The following is a 21,591-nucleotide window of genomic DNA, read 5'->3' as shown; positions in this document are numbered from 1 at the left end:
AATTCCTGCCACTTACCGAAATCTGTTAGATTCTAAACTTATATGCATTGATCCTCTTGTAATGACTATGCACAAAGTCACAAAGACTTGTCAACAGACATTACAGAGTATTCAACTGGAGATCAATTCCATGGAAACAAAGTCTCAAATTCAAAGTACATTGCTTTGAACATCCTTCTTGCATTAAGTTTTCTAATCTTACACAGATTTGAAGAACAACTTCCACCTATGGAAACCTTTCCAGATTCCTATTTTGACTATCACTTCTGAACAAGAGTTTCCTCTTTTCAGAATATGTTAATATGGTCCTGCCAAAATTAACAATATACTTCCAACTGTCCATGAGCAACCAATCTTTGGTAAACCTTAGATTGTCCTCGACAATTGCTTAATCATTTTACTCATATCCAATTCTAGACTTTTCCCTTCTTAATGCCCTGAGCATTTTGAAAATTTAGAAAGGATGAATATTATAGCACATGCAATCGATCCTATATCCGAAGCATATGGGACACAATTCATGATGTCTCACATAAAGTCATGATACTAGACCAGTCCTTTTTTTGCTATAATATTTCTATTTCTATTTGCCATGTTCTCATAATTCAGATTATGAAAAGGGATGTCGTAATCATAATCGAATTTTAGAACGCAAATAATGTAATCATGACTAAATTCGATCAAAATATCACAATCTAAGCTATTTACAATTTGAAATGAAGTATAATTTCCTCTCCCTTAATTATAGCAAAACAACCTTTTCAACCCCTGCAACTTCACGAATTGAAACTTTTGTTTTCTATAATTAACATTGTTAACTTGCAACACTTATCATAATTATCATGCTCCCACTAACATGATGATTATTAGCATAACACTCATGCTCCCACTAGCTTTGACATGTATCCAGAAATCAGTTGGACTTCTAGAAATCAATACTTTATTGACTTTCTTACCAAAGTTCAGACTTCTGATACAAAATGTTTTGATAAAACTTTATCAAAATCATACACCTTTCCTTAGATAGCACACATGTGCGTCTAAACAATTTCAGAACTATGAAAAGGGATGTCGTAATCATAGTCTCAATTGTTTAGACCTTTGCCATTTCTCACAAGTCCATGTTAGTGTGCCGGTTAACCACACACGCTCCACTAACGACTTTGAGAATGAAAATATCACAATTGCTATCTACTTAAAATCTACTTAGTGAAAGCATTTTCTCACCATCATTTTCATGAATCGGAGAGAAACCTTATGACACTTAGATTTTATGGTGTATGTGTTCCTATCCATGTAAATTTGTCAAACCATAATCACAAGACAAGGTTAGTGACAAATCCAAACTCATATGGGCCGAACTTGTGCAATCTTAACTTCTTGCCACTTGGCAGCACAAGGGCCTACCATGTCTTCCAAGTTGTTATGCAACCAATGCAAAACCAAATTTAACTGGAATGGGCATAGAAATAGGAATATGTCAAAACGATAGGTTATAAACCTCAAGTCGTGTGCTAGTGATAAACTACAGGTTTTATTATTGATTAGATCTTGAAACTGTGTCATAATCTTTTAGACTCCCACTGTCCTCTTGACATATAAGACTCTCTTGCCAAGAACCATTCCTTGACAAATAAATATTCAAGGGATAGTGCGGATTCTTATCAAGACAAACACTTCACACAATTAGCCTTCGTTGGTCTTTGTTTTATCCAAAACATCACAACTTACCAATTTCAAATGTACAAGAGTAGGACACCTTTTACTCTTACGTTTGACTAGTGTTAATAAACCTTCTTTAAGATGTGTCACTCAAGTTACAATCTTAGAGTATGACTCTAAGACTTGTTTAGGAACGAAGTATGACTCATCTTCTTGATTTAACCATTTCAACAATTCATGATTCCTCTCCTTAGCCATAGGAATGCACTAAGATGTCCTTAGAGGACCAATTGTGATATGGTTTCTTAATCATTAAGATGATCACAAAACATGATACTAAAGTACTCTCCCATCTTTTTAGATTGAGAAACTTTTATCTTTCTGCCTAATTTGATTCTTATCATTCGTTCTGCCATACATTGAAACTTTTGCAATGTTTCAGAATTATACTTAAACTTGTAAGTATAACCATATTTACTAAACCTTAGTAAATCATGACGAATAGTCTTATCGATCTTTGTGGCGGACTTGACCAGTGCACAAGAATGTGTACTCGATCCCTTAGTCCTTCACTTGACTCACATATACATGTAAACAAGGAATTAGTCTTAATTTTCCAAAGATGAAAATTCTCATTCATCATACAACTTGCACGATTCAAAGTTTCTACCCAACTGAAACTTGGGTGATGAGAATCTTTCCTTATTTGGTAAATTATGACACTACCACAGTCGAAAGAATCAAATCCATTTTCTAATATTGCTATCAATGGAAACATATAAACAACAATTCCTCACAAATGCCACTATAAGGGTATTTTAAAATAAATAAAATCAAAAACTTTTCTTTTATTTTAAAACTTTGCGGAAAAAATTATCCTTACAATGCAAATGCATGTGAAAAACTATGTTGGTATTTATTCCTAAGCAATCTATCACAACTCTTTAAGTAACAGCTCAAAATTCTGATCACCGAACCATGCGACCAAAATCCATCTTCGTGATCAGAATCATCATATTCTTCTTTTAAGCTTCCTCTTCACTTTGATTCTTAAAACATCAAAATGTGATCTAGTCACATCATGTAATAATAATCTCCAAATAGGAACTTAATGGAGTTAGATAGTGGAGTTTACCTAAAGTAGAGTCAAAACTTTTGACTTTACCATCCTTACAGACTATCAGGTAAATTTGGCCAGCTCCGCAACCAATACCCCTTCCTTTGGCAATAGAAACATATGGACTCTTTGGGAATGGTACACGGGACTATCTTATATTTAGCCTTTCTTTTTACCATTTGGTCAACCGAGCTGACTATGGCCGACCCCTTTCCATTGGGAAGAGAAAGCTTTTCTGGATTTCCAATGTTACCATTATCAATGTCCTTGGTAGTTTGGGAAGTCGATCTTCCAATCAGATTTGCTTTACCAGTGCTCCAAATCATTGCTGATTCAGCAGCACCAAGCAAATAGGTAAGATCATTAAGGGTCATGTCATGGTCTGTCATATAGCAGCTCTAAAGGAACTCACTATGTGACTTAGAAAGTGATTGAAGAAACGAGTCAACAATCAACTTCCTCAAGACCTTGACACCCAAATCTCCCGGCTTGTCAATATGTGACTTCATCTCCAAGATGTGAGCACACATAGACTTTGCTTGCCAATAGGGCTTGAGTGACCTTGAACTTGTGGGTTAGGGAGAATAATTGGAGGAGGTGGAGGAAACAGATTTGGGAAGATCATAGTTGTCTGAACCAGACATCTAAAATGGGAGATATTCAAGTTAGTTGATTTAAGTCCTTAATATAACACCCAATATGAAATATTAAGGCTAGGACCCAACACAATATTTTACAACTTGGAAGAGGAATGTCGTAATCCAAGCTATAAAATTTTTGAAGGTAGGCGAATGACGATTCACCAATTTCCACCATGAAAAACGAAATAATTTATTAGGTTTTATTTGGTTTTTGAAACTCCTAGTTCTTTTGAGATTCATTGAAATTTTCAATGGCATGTTTCAATCTCGATTATGCCCTCTCACATTTTGTGACTGGGATGCCGAGGATCACAAAACAAGGTGTGAATAACCATGCAAATTCACTTGGTACCCTTAATATTATCACTTAATCGATGTGCTGGTTAACCACACACGCTCCACCGATCTATGATAAACATTAAGTTACCATTCGCCACTCTTACTAGTCCATGTTAGTGTGCCGGTTAACCACACACGCTCCACTAACGACTTGGTAAGGTACAAAGTGTAAATTTCATGGGTTAGCACCAAATTCACATTTTCCTAAGTAACTAAGATTGGGAATTTATAAGTGTTTAGTTACTTAGTATTTATCATTAATACTTTTAATGAAGGGAGAATTATAGTCCTGTCAAACCCGTTCGGCTAACGACCCTCCACCAGTCAAGGAAGCGGTGGGTGAGAGTGGACACCCATTAAACTGCCATTTTATAGGCAGTAACCTTATACCCCCCTTATAGACCGGCTTCGTGAATGAGGCCTACAAACGGTAAGACTGACTTTGTTCTTATACATATATATTTAAATATTAACTATTAATATTATAATAGTATAAGGGTTGAATTTTAACTTTTAAAACTCTAAGGGCTTAACTTGGAATTAAAGTATTCATGGGGGGGAAACTTTACAAATTCAAAAACTTTTTCAATTCCATAACTTATGAATTTAAAGTAGTCTTAATGAAAACTCTTCAAGTTCTATAACTTAAGGACAAGTTATGGAAGACTTTAAAAACATTTAAGGAAAAAGACTCTTCATTTTCATAACCTATGAGTTTAAAGTAGTTTAATGGAAAAACTCTTCAAGTTCCATAACTTGAGGACAGGTTATCGAAGACTTTAAAATCATTTAAGAAAATAAGACTCTTCATTTTTCCTAACTTATGGAAATCTTATGAGTTTTAAAAATCATAAATGTGACTTTTCATATAACTTGAGGACAAGTTATAAAAACACATTTTATGAACAACTTTAAGATTAATTTGGATTGAAAACAAATTATCACATAACTTTTCTATTAATCTAAACTAACTCATAAGAACAAGATAATTCAAGTAAAAAAAATTTCATGTAATTAGCCTAACCACTAAACTAATACAAAACATGAATCTATTGAAAATTATCTTTTGCATTGGATTAGCATGAACATTACCACATTAAAAATAGGTTTATAAGTTGAAAAACAGCTTAGGGTAATGTTCCTAGTCCAATTCCAGCCAAAACAGTCGAAGATATGTTGTCTGGGGGTCCAACTCGTCGAGTGCATGAACCAACTTGGCGAGTTGGATGAGTTTAGCCTTGGACTCGTCGAGTTCCTTCATGGACTCGGCGAGTCTGCTGAGCAGACAGCAACAAACTTCGATTTTTCAGCCAATTTTGCAAGTATAACAAGAAAACTAGCATTGTCTCTGATACCACTGTTGGGTTTTGGTATAATACAACATCCTATGGTGCACATACTGTTGGATAAGATGTCTAAGTCCATAACTTATTTGGTATATACTTGACCCGACCCGGCATGGTCCATTTGGGTTGCACTTCACCCAAACTAGTTATGGATAATTTTATGAGAGTTGTATACTTACGATTTATTAATATATTATAAGTTATAATATATTAATATAAAGTCATGTTACTTAATTAGTTTTAATCTTGAATTAATTATGAATTAATTTAGTGATTAAAAGGAAGACTAATTAAATCATGGGCTATTATATTTATATGGTGTGGGCTAACACTCATTTGGGAATGGGCTAAGCTTATATGGAAGTCCATGGATGATCCATGGAGCTTTTACCCATGGATCCTTGGAAGAGGAAAAGACATGGGTTATTAGGGTTTCACCCTAACCATGTACACTATATAAACAAGCTTATGTTGCATGAAAAAGACACTAATGTGTGTGTAAGTGTGGTGGCCAAAATCAAGAGTTAGTATACTCTCTCATACATCTTTTCCAAGTTTGTGGTGATTTGTGATTTCCATTTGAGGCATTCACATTATTGGTGCTTGGCTCTCAAACTCCAAGGAATCAACAATCAACGAAAGGTATGTAATTCATCTAGTTCTTTTATGGTTAAAAGTACCCCATGCCATGCTAGATAGGTTATAAACATTGGAAAATAATATTTTGCATGTATCTTAGACAAACATAGATCCAAGGTTTAATAGGGTTGCATGTACACTTAGGAAGTGTTAGAATGCTCAAAACCCAACAGTGGTATCAGAGCCTAGGCTTGTTTGTTTGATACTCGATGCAAAATAGTGAAAAAAGGTCGATTTTTTTGCTGTCTGCCTGATGAACTCGCCGAGTCCATGGGGGGACTCGCCGAGTTCATGAGTAAACTCATCCTACTCGGCGAGTAGGTTCGTGCACTCGGCGAGTAGGAGCCTCAGAATGCAGATTTTCGACTTTTGCTGCTGGAAATGGACTAGAAACATTACCCTAAACTATTTTGGTGTTTTAAAACTTGTTTTAGTTGGTGTAATGGTTGTTCTAATCCATTTACAATAGCTTATATCAAAATTTCATGCTTTGTATGTGTTCATATAATTCTTGAAACTTTGATGATCATGTTCATGTTCTTATGAATTTAGAAGATGATAGGAATTATTTGCTGAATTGTTTAGGATTAATTCTTGATCATTTATGTGTTTTAATGGAGTCCATAATTTGTCCTTAAGTTATGGATATCTAAAGGTCACTTCTTTTAAACACACACTTAAAACACATAAGTTACATGGAAATGAAGAGTCTTCATTTTTATGAACCTTTAATTCATAAGTTATGAAATGAAAAGTTTTGAATAGTTTCAAAACTTGTCCTCAAGTTTTGGAATTTGTAAAGTTACACACACTTTAATATACTTTAATTCCAAACCCTTAGAGTTTTAAAAGTTAAAATTCAACCCTTATACTATTTATAACATTAATGGTTAATTATTATATATATGTATAAGATCAAAGTCGTCTTACCGCTAGTACGCCTCATTCACGAAGCCAGTCTATAAGGTGGGTATAAGGTTGTTGCCTATAAAATGGCAACTTAATGGGTGTCCACTCTCACCCACCGCTTGCTTGACTGGTGGAGGGTCGTTAGCCGAACGGGTAGGACAAGGACTTATAAATTCTCATTAAAAGTATGATGAATATTATAAAGTAACTAAACCTTTTATAAATTCCCAATCTTAGTTACTTTAGGAAAATGTGAATATGGTGCTAACCCATGAAATTCACACTTTGTACCTTACCAAGTCGTTGGTGGAGCGTGTGTGGTTAACCGGCACACTAACTTGGACTAGTAAGGATCACGAAGGGTGACTTAATGTTTATCATCGATCGGTGGAGCGTGTGTGGTTAACCGGCACATTGATTAGGTGATAATATTAAGGGTACCAAGTGAATTTGCATGGTTATTCACGCCTTGTTTTGTGATCCTCGGCATCCCAGTCACAAAACTTGAAGGGCACAATCGAGATTGAAACATGCCATTAAAAAGTTCAATGAATCTCAAAAGAATCTAGGAATTTCAAAAACCAATTAAACCTAATAATTCATTTCGTTTTCATGGTGGAAATTGGTGAATCGTCATTCACCTACCTTCAAATATATTATAGCTTAGATTACGGCATCCCTCTTCTAAGTTATAATATATTGTGTTGGATCCTAGCCTTAATATTACATTTGGGTGTATTATTAAGGATTCGATATATCTAATCTAAACTTGTTTTCTTCTTTTCAGATGTCTTCCAACAACAAAGCTTCGGGCTCTAACCCTACTGGCTCCTTTTCCCTCATGAACCTTTGTGGGAGGGTCATCTTTGATGGTTCCAACTTCATGGATTGGATCCGGAACATCAGGATGGTTACTCGTTACGAGGACAAGGAATATGTCCTCGATAAGGAGCTAAAGGAGCTTGATGAGTCCACTGCTACTCCTGAGGAGGTCGCTGAGTATCAGGCACATGAAAGAGATGCCACCAAGGTGGCATGCATCATGATGGCCACCATGACAGCTGAACTCCAAAAGTCCTATGAGGACTATTACCCTTTTGAGATGCATCAGGATCTGATGGAAAGGTACCATCAGAGTGCTCGACAAGAGCGGTATGAAATAATCTCCTCCATGATCACTACCCGTATGAAGGATAGCGAACCAATCATGAGCCACATGCAGAAAATGCAAAGGTATGTGGACCGTCTAATGAAACTGAATGTGAACTTCCCTGAGGAGTTGGCAATTGATATCATTTTGCACTCCTTGCCATCGTGTTATGATCGATTTCGTATGACATACCACATGAACAAGGAGGAAGTCACACTCAGTAAGCTTCAAGGACTTCTGAAGACTGCCGAAAGTGGTCTTAAGAGTAAGTCGGTTGCTACTCCTACTCCTACTACTACCCCTGTTTTGGCTATCGGGCAAGGCAAAGGGAAGAAGAGGAAGCACCCTTCGAAGGGTACCAAGGGAAAGTCCCTTGAAGGCTCCTCATCTGGAACCAAAGGTGGTTCTATCACTCCTTCTTCCATCCCTAAGGATGCTGAATGCTTCTACTGTCAAAATAAGGGGCACTAGAAGCGAAACTGCCCAAAGTACTTGCAGGATGTCAAGGATGGGAAAGTGAAACCATCCCATGCAGGTATTTACACAATATTGTCTAATAACTCACCATATTCTAATTCTTGGGTTCTTGATACAGGTTGTGGTATTCACATCTGTTGTGACTTGCAGGGCCTAAGAAGAAGTGAGGATGTGGAGCACGGAAAGATAAACTTAATCATGGGGAACAAGAAGGTTGCACCCGTTACCAAGATTGGAGTTTATACTTTGTTGCTAGATAGTGGGTTAAAGTTAGATTTGAATAAATGTGTGTACTCGTCTGAAATGGCGAGGAATATTATTTCCTTTCATGCTTTGTACAAACAAGGTTTTACCTTTTCTTTTGATAATGAAGTTGGTAGTATTAATGCTTTCTTTAATAATGTTCTTTATTTTAAAGCATTACCTTGTGATGTTGTGTATAAAGCTGTATCGGTTGTAGATAATTTAGGAAATAATGTATTATGTATTGATTCTTCTACTAGCTTGGATAAAGCATCTTTGTGGCATTATCGTCTTGGACATGTAAGCAAGAAACGCATAGCCCAGCTCCAAAAGGATGGAGTCTTGGAGTCGTTCGACCTCAAGTCGGATGATAGTTGTGAGTCTTGTCTACTTGGAAAAATGACAAAATCACCCTTCACTGGTACTTGTGCAAGGGGTGAGGGTTTGTTGGACCTTATACATACTGATGTATGTGGACCATTCAAAACCGCCACAAGGGATGCTAATCGCTATTATGTGACTTTTATTGATGATTTTAGTAGATATGGTTATGTCTACTTAATCAAACATAAGTCAGAAACTTTTGAAAGGTTTAAAGAGTTTAAACAGGAAGTATAAAATCAATTGGGCAGGAACATTAAGATGCTTCGATCCGATCGAGGTGGTGAGTATCTTAATACTGAGTTCCTCGACTATCTTAAGGAGTGTGGGATTGTCTCACAATTGACACCTCCCAGGACACCACAGCTGAATGGTGTAGCTGAGAGGCGCAATCGAACTTTGTTGGACATGGTTCGCTCTATGATGAGTCAAGCTTCGCTACCAATCTCTTTTTGGGGGTATGCCTTAGAGACTGCCGCCCACATCCTTAATCTAGTCCCTACAAAGAAGGTTGCCAAAACACCTCATGAAATGTGGATTGGGAAAGTTCCCAATTTGGACCATATCAAGATTTGGGGTTACGAGGCTTTCGTGAGGCGCGAAACTCATGACAAGCTCGATCCTCGAAGTGAAAGGTGTATTTTCATCGGCTACCCACAAAAATCCTTTGGTTACCTCTTCTACAGACCCAGTGAGAATGTGGTCTTTGTGGCTAGGAGAGGGGTCTTTCTAGAGAGAGAATTTATAAACCAAGGAGACAGTGGGAGGCAAATTGACCTTGAAGAAATTCAAGACTCAATTGGTGAAGGAACCTCAGACACTAGCAATCAACTTGAGGAGGAAATTCCTGTTGATCCAGCTGACGAGTCTATACTTCCGAGGCGTTCCACAAGGGTTAGGAACACACCTGAGTTTTATTATGGATTTCATATTACTACGGAAGGTGATACATTTATCAGTGACAGTACACTGGTAAATCTGGATGAACCTAACAGTGTTAAGGAAGCCATGGCAGGCCCAGAGTCTGCTAAATGGAAGGAGGCTATGGACAGCGAGATACAGTCCATGTATGACAATCAAGTTTGGAACTTGGTTGACAATGTACCAGGCCGCAAGACAGTCGGGTGCAAATGGATCTTCAAGAAGAAGACCGACATGGATGGGAAGGTGCACACTTATAAGGCTCGACTGGTTGCGAAGGGGTTTACTCAGACTTAGGGTATTGATTATGATGAAACCTTTTCACCAGTAGCAAAGATTAAGTCTATTAGGGTTATGCTAGCCATTGCTGCATTTCATGATTATGAAATATGGCAAATGGATGTCAAAACCGCTTTCCTTAACGGAAAGTTGGCTGAGGATGTTTACATGAATCAGCCAGAAGGTTTTGTCAGTGCAGAGTACCCCAATAGAGTGTGCAAGCTTGAGAAATCCATTTATGGATTGAAACAAGCATCTCGAAGTTGGAATCTTTGTTTCGATGAGAAGGTCAAAGAGTTTGGTTTCTCAAGAAGTGAAGATGAGTCCTGCGTGTATGTCAGAGCTAGTGGGAGTATAGTTAGCTTTTTGGTACTGTATGTGGATGACATACTACTCATAGGAAATGACATCCCAACCTTGCAGGAGGTTAAGTCCTGGCTTGGGAAGTGCTTTTCTATGAAGGACCTTGGAGAAGCTACCTATATCCTAGGGATAAGGATATTAAGAGAAAGGAGTAAAAGACTAATTGGACTTAGTCAGAGTATCTACTTGGATAAGGTGTTGAAAAGGTTCAACATGCAGAATTCCAAGAAAGGAGAATTATCGATCCAAAGCAATGCCAAACTGAGCAAGGCTCAGAGCCCGAGTACAGAAGATGAGATAGCTGAGATGAGTCGATTACCTTATGCTTCCGTTGTTGGTTCGATCATGTATGCTATGACTTGTACCCGTCCTGATGTGGCCTTCGCTTTGAGCATGGTCAGCAGATATCAGGGGAACCCTGACAAGGCTCATTGGACTGCGGTAAAGAATATTCTCAAGTACCTGCGGAGGACTAAGGATTGGATCCTTACCCTTGGTGGGAGTGATGACTTGAGAGTAGTAGGGTATAGTGATGCTAGCTTTCAGACTGATAGGGATAACTTCCGCTCTCAGTCGGGCTGGGTCTTTACCTTAAATGGAGGGGCAATCACTTGGAAGAGTTCCAAACAGGAGACTGTAGCTGATTCGACTTGTGAATCAGAGTACATAGCAGCGAGTGAAGCGGCATAGGAGGCGATATGGCTGAGGAACTTCATCGGAGACCTTGGAGTTGTACCAGCTATTAAGGAGCCTATGGAAATTTTCTGTGACAGCAATAGTGCGGTTGCCTTAGCCAAGGAACCAAGAGATCATGGCAGATCCCGACACATTGACAGAAAATATCACTTCATAAGACACAAGATAGAAGAGGGACTCCTCGTGGCAAAGAGGGTATCGTCAGATGAGAACCATGCGGATCCCCTTACGAAGGGATTGAGGAGGGTGAAGCATTTGCAGCATGCGAGGCGCATCGGGCTGAGGGACGATATTAGTTTTACAGATTAGATAGCCTTTTCTGAAACTTGTAAAATGTAATCGACGTTTGATGATGAATAAAATTTGTGATTTATTTATGAGTAAAGTGTTGCTATCATTGTCAATTATTTACTATTGTTTCAGTTTTGCATGTTTTGACTTCCAGAATAATTAATTTATTCAAACCTACACAATCGGTCATATGTCGGAAGTAGGTATGAATCAAGATTGTCATGAATTGGGATTGTAGATGACTAAAGGTGTTTAGCCATAGCAATGGTTGCTACAACATTCATGAGTACTCATAAGTTATGAGTATTGGAATAAACCCACGCTCACTTGTATCACTTCATGGAATTTATCTCGAGTGATTGTGAGACGGTAATATCATATAAGTCTTCAAACCTAGAGATATGAGTTGTTACCTATGAGTTGGTTGTGCATTGATTGCACGTAAACGCATCAGTAACTTGATGTTATAAAACGTGCCTTTGTGTGCAATTCAATAAGTAGTACAACAAGCATATGAGTCGAAGTTTATCTGTTCCTTCTAGAAATAGAAGCGATATCTGGGCCCCTCGATGATTTTGTGTTGACCCATGTACCGGGCCCGGTCAGAACTAAATTGATGTGTTCAGTTAAGTTCTTTGTCAAACAAATCGGAAATCGAGAAACAACTGCTAGACAATAAGTAAGACATTGTTCCATGTATTTGTCCGGCTGATATCATGAGAGCAGAGGATTATATGATCACTTATCTAAAATGGCGCTTCATAGTTCACAAGAGTTTTCGAGAGCTACGATTGCCGGTTGGTTCCTGAAGTAATATAGGCAAATACAGTTATTAGACTTATCCAAGTGGGAGTCTGTTGGATAAGATGTCTAAGTCCATAACTTATTTGGTATATACTTGACCCGACCCGGCATGGTCCATTTGGGTTGCACTTCACCCAAACTAGTTATGGATAATTTTATGAGAGTTGTATACTTACGATTTATTAATATATTATAAGTTATAATATATTAATATAAAGTCATGTTACTTAATTAGTTTTAATCTTGAATTAATTATGAATTAATTTAGTGATTAAAAGGAAGACTAATTAAATCATGGGCTATTATATTTATATGGTGTGGGCTAACACTCATTTGGGAATGGGCTAAGCTTATATGGAAGTCCATGGATGATCCATGGAGCTTTTACCCATGGATCCTTGGAAGAGGAAAAGACATGGGTTATTAGGGTTTCACCCTAACCATGTATACTATATAAACAAGCTTATGTTGCATGAAAAAGACACTAATGTGTGTGTAAGTGTGGTGGCCAAAATCAAGAGTTAGTATACTCTCTCATACATCTTTTCCAAGTTTGTGGTGATTTGTGATTTCCATTTGAGGCATTCATATTATTGGTGCTTGGCTCTCAAACTCCAAGGAATCAACAATCAACAAAAGGTATGTAATTCATCTAGTTCTTTTATGGTTAAAAGTACCCCATGCCATGCTAGATAGGTTATAAACCTTGGAAAATAATATTTTTCATGTATCTTAGACAAACATAGATCCAAGGTTTAATAGGGTTCCATGTACACTTAGGAAGTGTTAGAATGCTCAAAACCCAACACATACAACCCTAAATACCTTGGATATATGTTTTTACTAATTATACATGCAAATGGTTTCCAAGGTATTGAACCTATAACTAGCATGCAATTGACATACAAACTACACAAAATACTAGATAGAGTAACATACCTTTTGTGTGGCTGGAAGTCTTGATGTATTTGGCCTTAAGAACTTAGCTCTAATAGTGTGGAAGCCTCAAATGAAATCACAACATATCAAGGACAAAGGTAGGACTTGAGAGAGAATCTACATGCACTCTAAAACCTTCATGAACTCCAAGAACATGCACACATACTAGTGGTTCGGTTTTTAGGTCATAACATATGTATTTTTATGTGTTGAATTCTAAGAGTCATGGATATAACCCAAACCAATACCCATGGGTTTTATGATCCATGGTTCAGTGGCCCAACTCTTTATGTATCCATACATAAACTTGGTCCAACATGGATCATAAGCCCAACACATATAAATATAACTAATTACCATAATTAGTCCCCATAGTTTTAATTAGTCTCTTTTGATCACTAAATTAATTCCAAATTAATTCTTGATCAATACTAATTAAAACATATGATTTCATATTAATATATTAGAACTTATAATATATTAATAAATCATATATATACTCTTCTCTCAAAAGTCCATCCTAACAAATTGTCCTGATGATATGCAACCCAAATGGACCATGCTACTCTCGGGTTGAATACATACCAATAATAGTTATGAGCTTAGACACCTAATCCAACATAAAATACAAGGATAACCATATACATTTAAAGCAAGACATGTAGTAAAAGTTCTTTCTCATACTCATGTAGTTGACTATGGTCCTCATCATACTCATGAAATTGATTGTGATCAAAACTTTTTCACAAGTAGCTATGATTAGATCAACAAGGATATTATTTACTATAAATTCATATTCTTGATATGAGATATAGCAAATAGATTTCAAGAAAGACCGCTTTTCTTAATAGACATCTACTGGAAGATATCTATATAGATTAGCCTGGAGGTTTTCTTAATCCATGTTATCCTAAACAAAATGTAACATACACGTTTAGTGGTCCAAGATTGGCCACGTTGCCCAAACTCTCGCATGTGACACGTATCATACGGACTCGACACGTCTGATGCCACACATCACGCTACGCGCAGCGTACATGATGTACGCCCAACGTATTTGATCAACTTTAGGGTGTTAGCTATTTCTCAAAGATTGATTTGAGATCTGGCTATCATCAGTTGAAAGTACACGAGCAGGATGTTCCGAAGACTGCTTTTCGTACTCGTTATGGGCATTTTGAATTCCTTGTCATGTCATTCAGTTTGAAAAATGCTCCTGCCGTATTCATGGATATGATGAATCGGGTATGCCGTCCAATGCTCGATAAATCTGTCATCGTATTCATTGATGATATTCTAATCTATTCCAAATCGGAAGCTGATCATGCCATTCATATTCGTGAAATGTTAAAACTTCTTCGAAAGGAGAAAATATATGCTAAATTCTCCAAGTGTGAATTTTGGCTTCGTCAAATTCAATTTCTCAGCCATGTGATTTCTTATGACAGTATATCAGTAGATCCTATCAAAATTGAAGCCATTCAGAATTGGGAAGCGCCCTGTAATGCTTCTGAAATCCGCAGTTTTTTGGGTCTCGCGGGGTATTACCGGAGATTCATTAAAGACTTTTCACGCGTATTTGTACCTCTTACAAGTCTTACACAAAAGGAGGTAAAGTTCGAATGGGGTGAAGCCTAAGAAAAAGCTTTCTCAACTCTAAAAGATCTTTTGACTCATGCTCCGATCTTATAACTTCCAGAAGGTGATAATGATTTTTCCGTGTATAGCGATGCTTCAAGGTTGGGACTCGGTTGTGTATTAATGCAACGTAGAAAGGTAATAGCCTATGCTTCAAGACAACTAAAAGAGTATGAAAATAATTATCCCACCCATGACCTCGAACTCGCTGCAATAGTATTTTCCCTAAAACTCTGGAGACATTATCTTTTTGGTACAAAATGCCAATTGTTTACCGACCACAAAAGTCTCAAGTATATATTCAGTTAGCAAACTTTGAATATGAGACAACAACGAGCGATGGAGCTGATCAAAGACTCTGACTGTGAAATCATGTATCATCCTGGAAGGGCCAATGTAGTTGTCGATGCACTTAGCAAGAAGGTTTATCGTAATAGTGTGTGTTATGTTATTACTCACACTACAGTAAAGTTCACCATTCTTGATGAACTAGAGAAATGGCAAGTAGAGTCCTTAAAGCCAGAAAATGTGAAGAAAGAAGGGATGGTACATTATGCTGATATTTTACTCGATGATCCACGTGGACTGAAAATATTTAAGAATCGGCTATGGATTCCAAAGATTGGTGGATTAAGACAGAAGATTTTAGATGAAGCCCATAAGTCTAAACTGTCAATACATCCTGGTACAAGTAAAATGTACTATGATGTACGAGCTGATTATTGGTGGCCTGGATTGAAGAGAGACATTGGAAGATACGTACAGGAATGCTTAGTATGCTTACAAGTCAAAGCGGAACACCAAAAGCCATACGGGAGCCCAGAAGGTATTAATGTCCCTATGTGGAAATGGGAAGAGTTGTCCATGGATTTTATTACCAAATTGGCGAAGACTGCGAGACATAATGATAGCATGTGGGTAATTGTCGACCGACTAACTAAGAGTGCACATTTTCTCGCCATGCGTGAAACAGCTCCAATGGAGAAATACGCACAAGTATACTTGGATGAAATTGTTGCGAGACATGGTGTGCCACTGAAGATTATTTCCGATCGTGATGCTCGCTTCACTTCCCATTTTTGGGCTAGTATGCAACGTGAATTGGGATCTCGGATTGCTCTCAGTACAGCTTATCATCCTCAGACAGACGGTCAGATGGAGAGAACGATCCAAACAGTAGAAGATATGATTCGTGCATGTGTCTTGGAGTTCGGTGGTAACTGGGACAAATACTTACCTCTTGTCGAATTTTCATATAATAACAATTACCACGCTTCAATCAAAATGCCACCATATGAATCACTATATGGACGTAGATGTCGTACTCCATTATGTTGGCGTGAAATAGGACAGAAAATCCTTGGAGGCCCTGAAATGATTCAAGACACCACTGACAAGATTCAAGTTGTACGAGAAAGAATGAAAGCGGCACAGGATCGACAGAAGTCCTATGCAGAAAAGAGAAGACGACCCATAGAATTCCAGGTGGGTGATTTCGTAATGATGAAGGTATCTCCGTGGAAAGGCATTATGCGATTTGGGAAGAAAGGAAAATTAAGTCCTAGATTTGTTGGTCCTTTAAAAATCATCCAGAGGATCGGTAAACAAGCATACCGCTTGGAATTACCTGAAGATTTGACATGTATTCATGGTGTGTTTCATGTGAGTTATCTGCGTAAATGTTTAAGCGTATATGATGAAACGGTTCCATTATCCAAAATGAAACTGGATAATAAGTTAACATATGTAGAAGAGCCTGAAGAGATCATAAACGAAAGATGACTACTAATATACATAATAAAGAAGTGGAGTTGGTGCTTGTCAAGTGGAAACACCATCGAGGCCCAAATTATACTTGGGAAAATAAGAATGAGATAAGAATGAAATATCCCCATTTGTTTAAATCGTTGTAATTTCGGGGACGAAATCCTCAAAAGGAGGAGGTATTTGTAACATGCACGTTTAGTTATCGTGTTTTGCAACTTTTAAAAGTAAATAATATTATGAAATATTATGTGGTTATGAGCGTTGAGTTCTAACAGATAGTTTTTACTAGAATTGAAGTAAAACTATGTTTAGAATCATTCAGAAAGTATTGGAAGTCTTATGAGATTCCAATCAAATGTCAGCTATTAAAATTAACGAAAATATAAAGTTGAAAATAAGTAAAATTATATTATTGAAAGTTGTAAAGAATATCGTTAGAAACATTTATGCGAAAACCTCATCGAAATCCGAGTTATAACGAAGTAGTTATGACTATTTGAAGTTTCGCGACAAAACCGACACAACGCCGTATGACGTAAAAAGTGAGATTTCAATAAACTACTTTTTAGTTTTAGTGATCTAAACGAAAGTCGTAGTATTCGTTAAACCAAGAATTTTTATAAAAAGAACGTCCATCTCTGACTTTGTATGAGGAAGTTATGATTTTTCTAAGTTTCGGAATAGCAGTAGACAGCTAAAAACTCGAAATAAAGATCGAGTGATTTTTAGCCGACGCAACCTAAATGAGAATCGAAGGTCTCGTTAATAGTAGTACAACGATAAAAAGACAGACAAAATCGAATATCAGATGAAGAAGTTATAAATTTTTAACGGACTTTTCCTGTCCCGGCCTGTTAAAAATATAACTTTAAAAATAAAGTCAAAATTAGCCGACGGAGTCTAAATGAAAGTTGTAGAGTATCATCTCACCTACGTGTGGATATAAATAACGTCAAAAAGGGAGCTCGTATGCAAAAGATACAAAATTTTGAAGTTTGGAAATTCGGAGTACGCCCAGCGTACAGGAGAACGCCCATCGTACTCGTGTTCACGGTCAAGATTGGCCACGTCACCCAAACTCTCGCATGTGACACGTATCATACGGATTTGACACGTCTGATGCCACGCATCACGCTATGCGTAGCGTATATGATCTACGCCCAACGTATTGAGCCGCAATACATTACGCCTCGTGTAATAGAGCGTACGCCCAGCAAAGCGGTTATCAGGGCAGTACGCCCCGCGTACTTGAAGATTACGCCCGGCGTAATTCGTGTTTCAGCCCCTATAAATAGTGAAAAAGACCTCCGGGTTTTTGTTTACAAAATCTATTCTCTCTCACTCTCTACTTCTCCTCTAGCCACTTTTAACCCTCCGAAGCCCCGTTATCATCCCCGACACCCGAAGCAAGTCCCGACACTCCGAAGTTCCCGAGAAAATCATATTTTCAAGTCGAAACTCTGCCCGAGTAAGACCCGGTTTTCAACTAAAATCCCCGGTTTCGCCACAGAAAGTCATTTTTAGAGGCGAAGTGCTGCCCAAAATATCATTTATTCATTTGGTTATTTCACGGTGAGTTTAATATAGGGACAATTATATGTTATGTGTTATATGTTCAATGTTCTTTCATGTATTATTCTGGTATCGGATTTATGCCTTTGGCCATGTAGAGCATGACTCGTATAACTTTTGGTATTGGCTTTGTGCCTTTGTCCATGTAGAGCATGACTCGTATAACTTATGGTATTAACATAGGGCTATGTAGGGTGAAAGAATGTATATTATAGCAAAATGATAATCCAAAATTGTATTTTCTGTGCCATTTGGGCTGAAGCTTTATTGATGTATATCAAGTTGAAATTATTATGTCTCATTGATTATAAATCATTGAATCAGATTGTTGGTTGATATGGAAAGCCTGTCACATGATACACATATGCCTTTTTGTTCTTTGTTCCTTTTTTGCTTTTGTCATATTGATATGTATATGGCATAGCGTTGTATTGTAACTATTATTGAACTCACTAAGCGTCACCCGCTTATCCCTCTCAATGTTTAAACTATTGTAGGTGATAAGCATCCACTATAGTCATGTACTGGTAGAAGATGTAAAATAGATAATATTATAGATTTTGTATTTAGTGTTTAATCTCCTGGGAAGTTATGTAATATATATATATATATATATATATATATATATATATATATATATATATATATATATATATATATATATATATATATATATATATAATTTCGTAAAAATCTTAATAGTCGGTTTGTATCCAGTCTATGTAATTAAACTATCAATGTAAAATATTATTTTATGAGTATGCATGTAGCATGTTTTTGGAGTAACAATATTGTAAAGTTTTGAAAGGGGTTCTTTCACAAAATGTGTAGAGCTTGAGATCCACTTGTGGATATAAAGCAAACATATCAATATTGCAATCATCATTTTAATGTAAAACCACAAGGTATGTTTTTATATCAAAATGAATAGAACATGTGTGTTTACTAAGAACTTGTGGGAGTATAGTAACATTCCTAATCTTGTATGAATGAGACATACTTAATCATTTGAAATCACATTCTGACTAGGCAATGTCGTTTTGACCTTGACTCGGAAAGTGTTTCTAAAATGAAAGACTTAGGAAGGAGAAGACACGTTCTTTGAATGTAAAATATATAAGGGATAGATAATATGAATGTTAAAAGTTTCATGTCCTTATACATCTATTGGCAATATCTTGAAAGGGATCAAGACACAAGATTCTTTTGGAGAATTCTTGGCATTGTCATATGGCACCATTTTGAGCAAGCCTCAAAACTACACAGATCATAGGTTTGAACTAGATGAAATGATTTTTATTCTATTTGCTTGGCAAATGAATTCATCATTTACGCCATATTATGCATAGACATGGTATTTGATCATGTTGTAAGAATGTCATAGGATACTAGTTGAATACATGGTTAAGTCATTGGATGACTAAGTGAGAGCACTCTAAGAGTGCTTTAGAAGAACTAAGAGAATGTATATGATACAATCAGTTTAGAAAGGATCTTTATGGAAAGAGCTACACAAGATGTTAATTTCTAAACATATATACATAATTATGAATTGTAATTGGATTTTGACTTCATTATGGAATGAATAGTAAGTTTTGTTGGAATTAGGTCCAAGAAAAACATAATGACACAATTTACTACAAAAGAAGAATACACTACTTTAGAAGTTGAATTCAAATATGATTGGATGAATGGATCATTGAAAAACTATGTTGATTTCTGTCATTCAAGAATCACTTAGAAATCATTGTGACTTCGAGAGTATACTTAATCAAGCTAAGAGACTCTATGTCACGAAAGAACACCAATCATATTCTCCAATATATTTAACTATACTTAGAGTAAAGTTAAGTATGGAGATGATAGTATTCACAGAATTCATACAAATTAAATTTTGTCAGACCCATTGATAAAGTCATTCTTTTGAGCTAAGTATGAATCGTCACACTTCAGCCGTAAGACTTTATTATTATAAAAATGGGATTTTGATTTGGATTTAGTATTTGAATATTAGAACATTATAACAACAACTATTAGATAATGTTATGATATATTGGGATATAGTCATCACATTAATACTTGTTGTGTTCTATATTAACATATTTAATCCATGAATAATGTTATTATTCTAAAAGTTCATAGTCGGTTATAATTGTGGGAGCAATTATGAAGTAAGACTAATATGAATTGGATTGGTTGACTCTCACTAGATGAAAGTAAGAAAGTGGTTGTAACCAAGTTTCATAGGTACTTGTCAGAGAACTAATATTGAACTGACCTGCATCAAGATCATCTCATGGATCACTGTCATGAATGATACTTGATTAAAAGGTACTATCTTTGTATCCTTAACACCTGAGATACATAGTGGGACTTAAGTGTAGGGAGTACTATGCTTCGATATGGTCAAATGTTGTTCCTTGACCGGGCAGTTATAAAACCCATTTTCAGCTATGGTGTGAACTATGCAAGAGGCTTATGTAGTCAAGATGGGATTTGTTCCTATTATGTGTTGATAGTTAGACATCTAAGGCGCTTTACCAAAAGTTGAACAACTATTGATATTGATCGCGATCTGAATCTCATGTTCAACATGATGCATGTAGCAAAGGGATAACTAATAAACTTACCTTATACACCAATTGTAACTTTGAGCTTTTTGGGAATTGGGTGTTGATAGAATAGCACAAACAATCGTATGGTCTTAGGGGCAGTGAAATGTTGCTAGACGTTCACCACTGTCTATATCAGTCTAATATGAGTCTTGCGCAAGTGGGAGATTGAAAGATCTAGTATGCTCAAGAGTCATATTAAAATGATATTGCTAAATAACATATGATACTAATGGGTCACACTAACAACAACTTGATACAATTGATTATTTATTAGAAATTGATTTTAATAAATATTCAATAAAACTCTTATAATTAAATTGGAAATTATTTATTTCATGGAAATAATAATTTTCATTAGCAAGTAACATTACATTATTTCATATGGTATGAATTAATAAGTCATGCACAAATTTTTGGACTAGTTGGAAACCTTTTGTCTTTTACTCAAAAGACAAAGTTTATATTTTATAAACCTTGAGTTTATAAAATTTAAACTAACTTCCTTCCTTTTATATATAATTTCGAATTTGCATAAAAGAAAGAGAAGTATGGCTTTCCAATTTGTTTATTAAAAAGGTACAAGCATGGGAGAAGGCATGCTTGGACATGCTTATGACATGGGGGCATGTTTATATAAAGTTGAAGGACCTAATGATTAAAGACTTCACTTTAAGACACTATATAATGAGGCTTGCATCCTTGAAAGCTTTGCCCCATTATTTCTTCTTCTTGGTCGAGAGCATATTCCATCCCTCTCCATCTCTTCTCTAGTCTTGCACTTTGAAAATTTGATGCTTTCATT

This window comes from Lactuca virosa, chromosome 4 (genome assembly GCF_052849685.1).
Source record: "Lactuca virosa cultivar CGN04683 chromosome 4, Lactuca_virosa_CGN04683_v6, whole genome shotgun sequence".
NCBI lineage: Eukaryota > Viridiplantae > Streptophyta > Magnoliopsida > Asterales > Asteraceae > Lactuca > Lactuca virosa.
Note: the sequence above shows the minus strand (reverse complement) of the source record.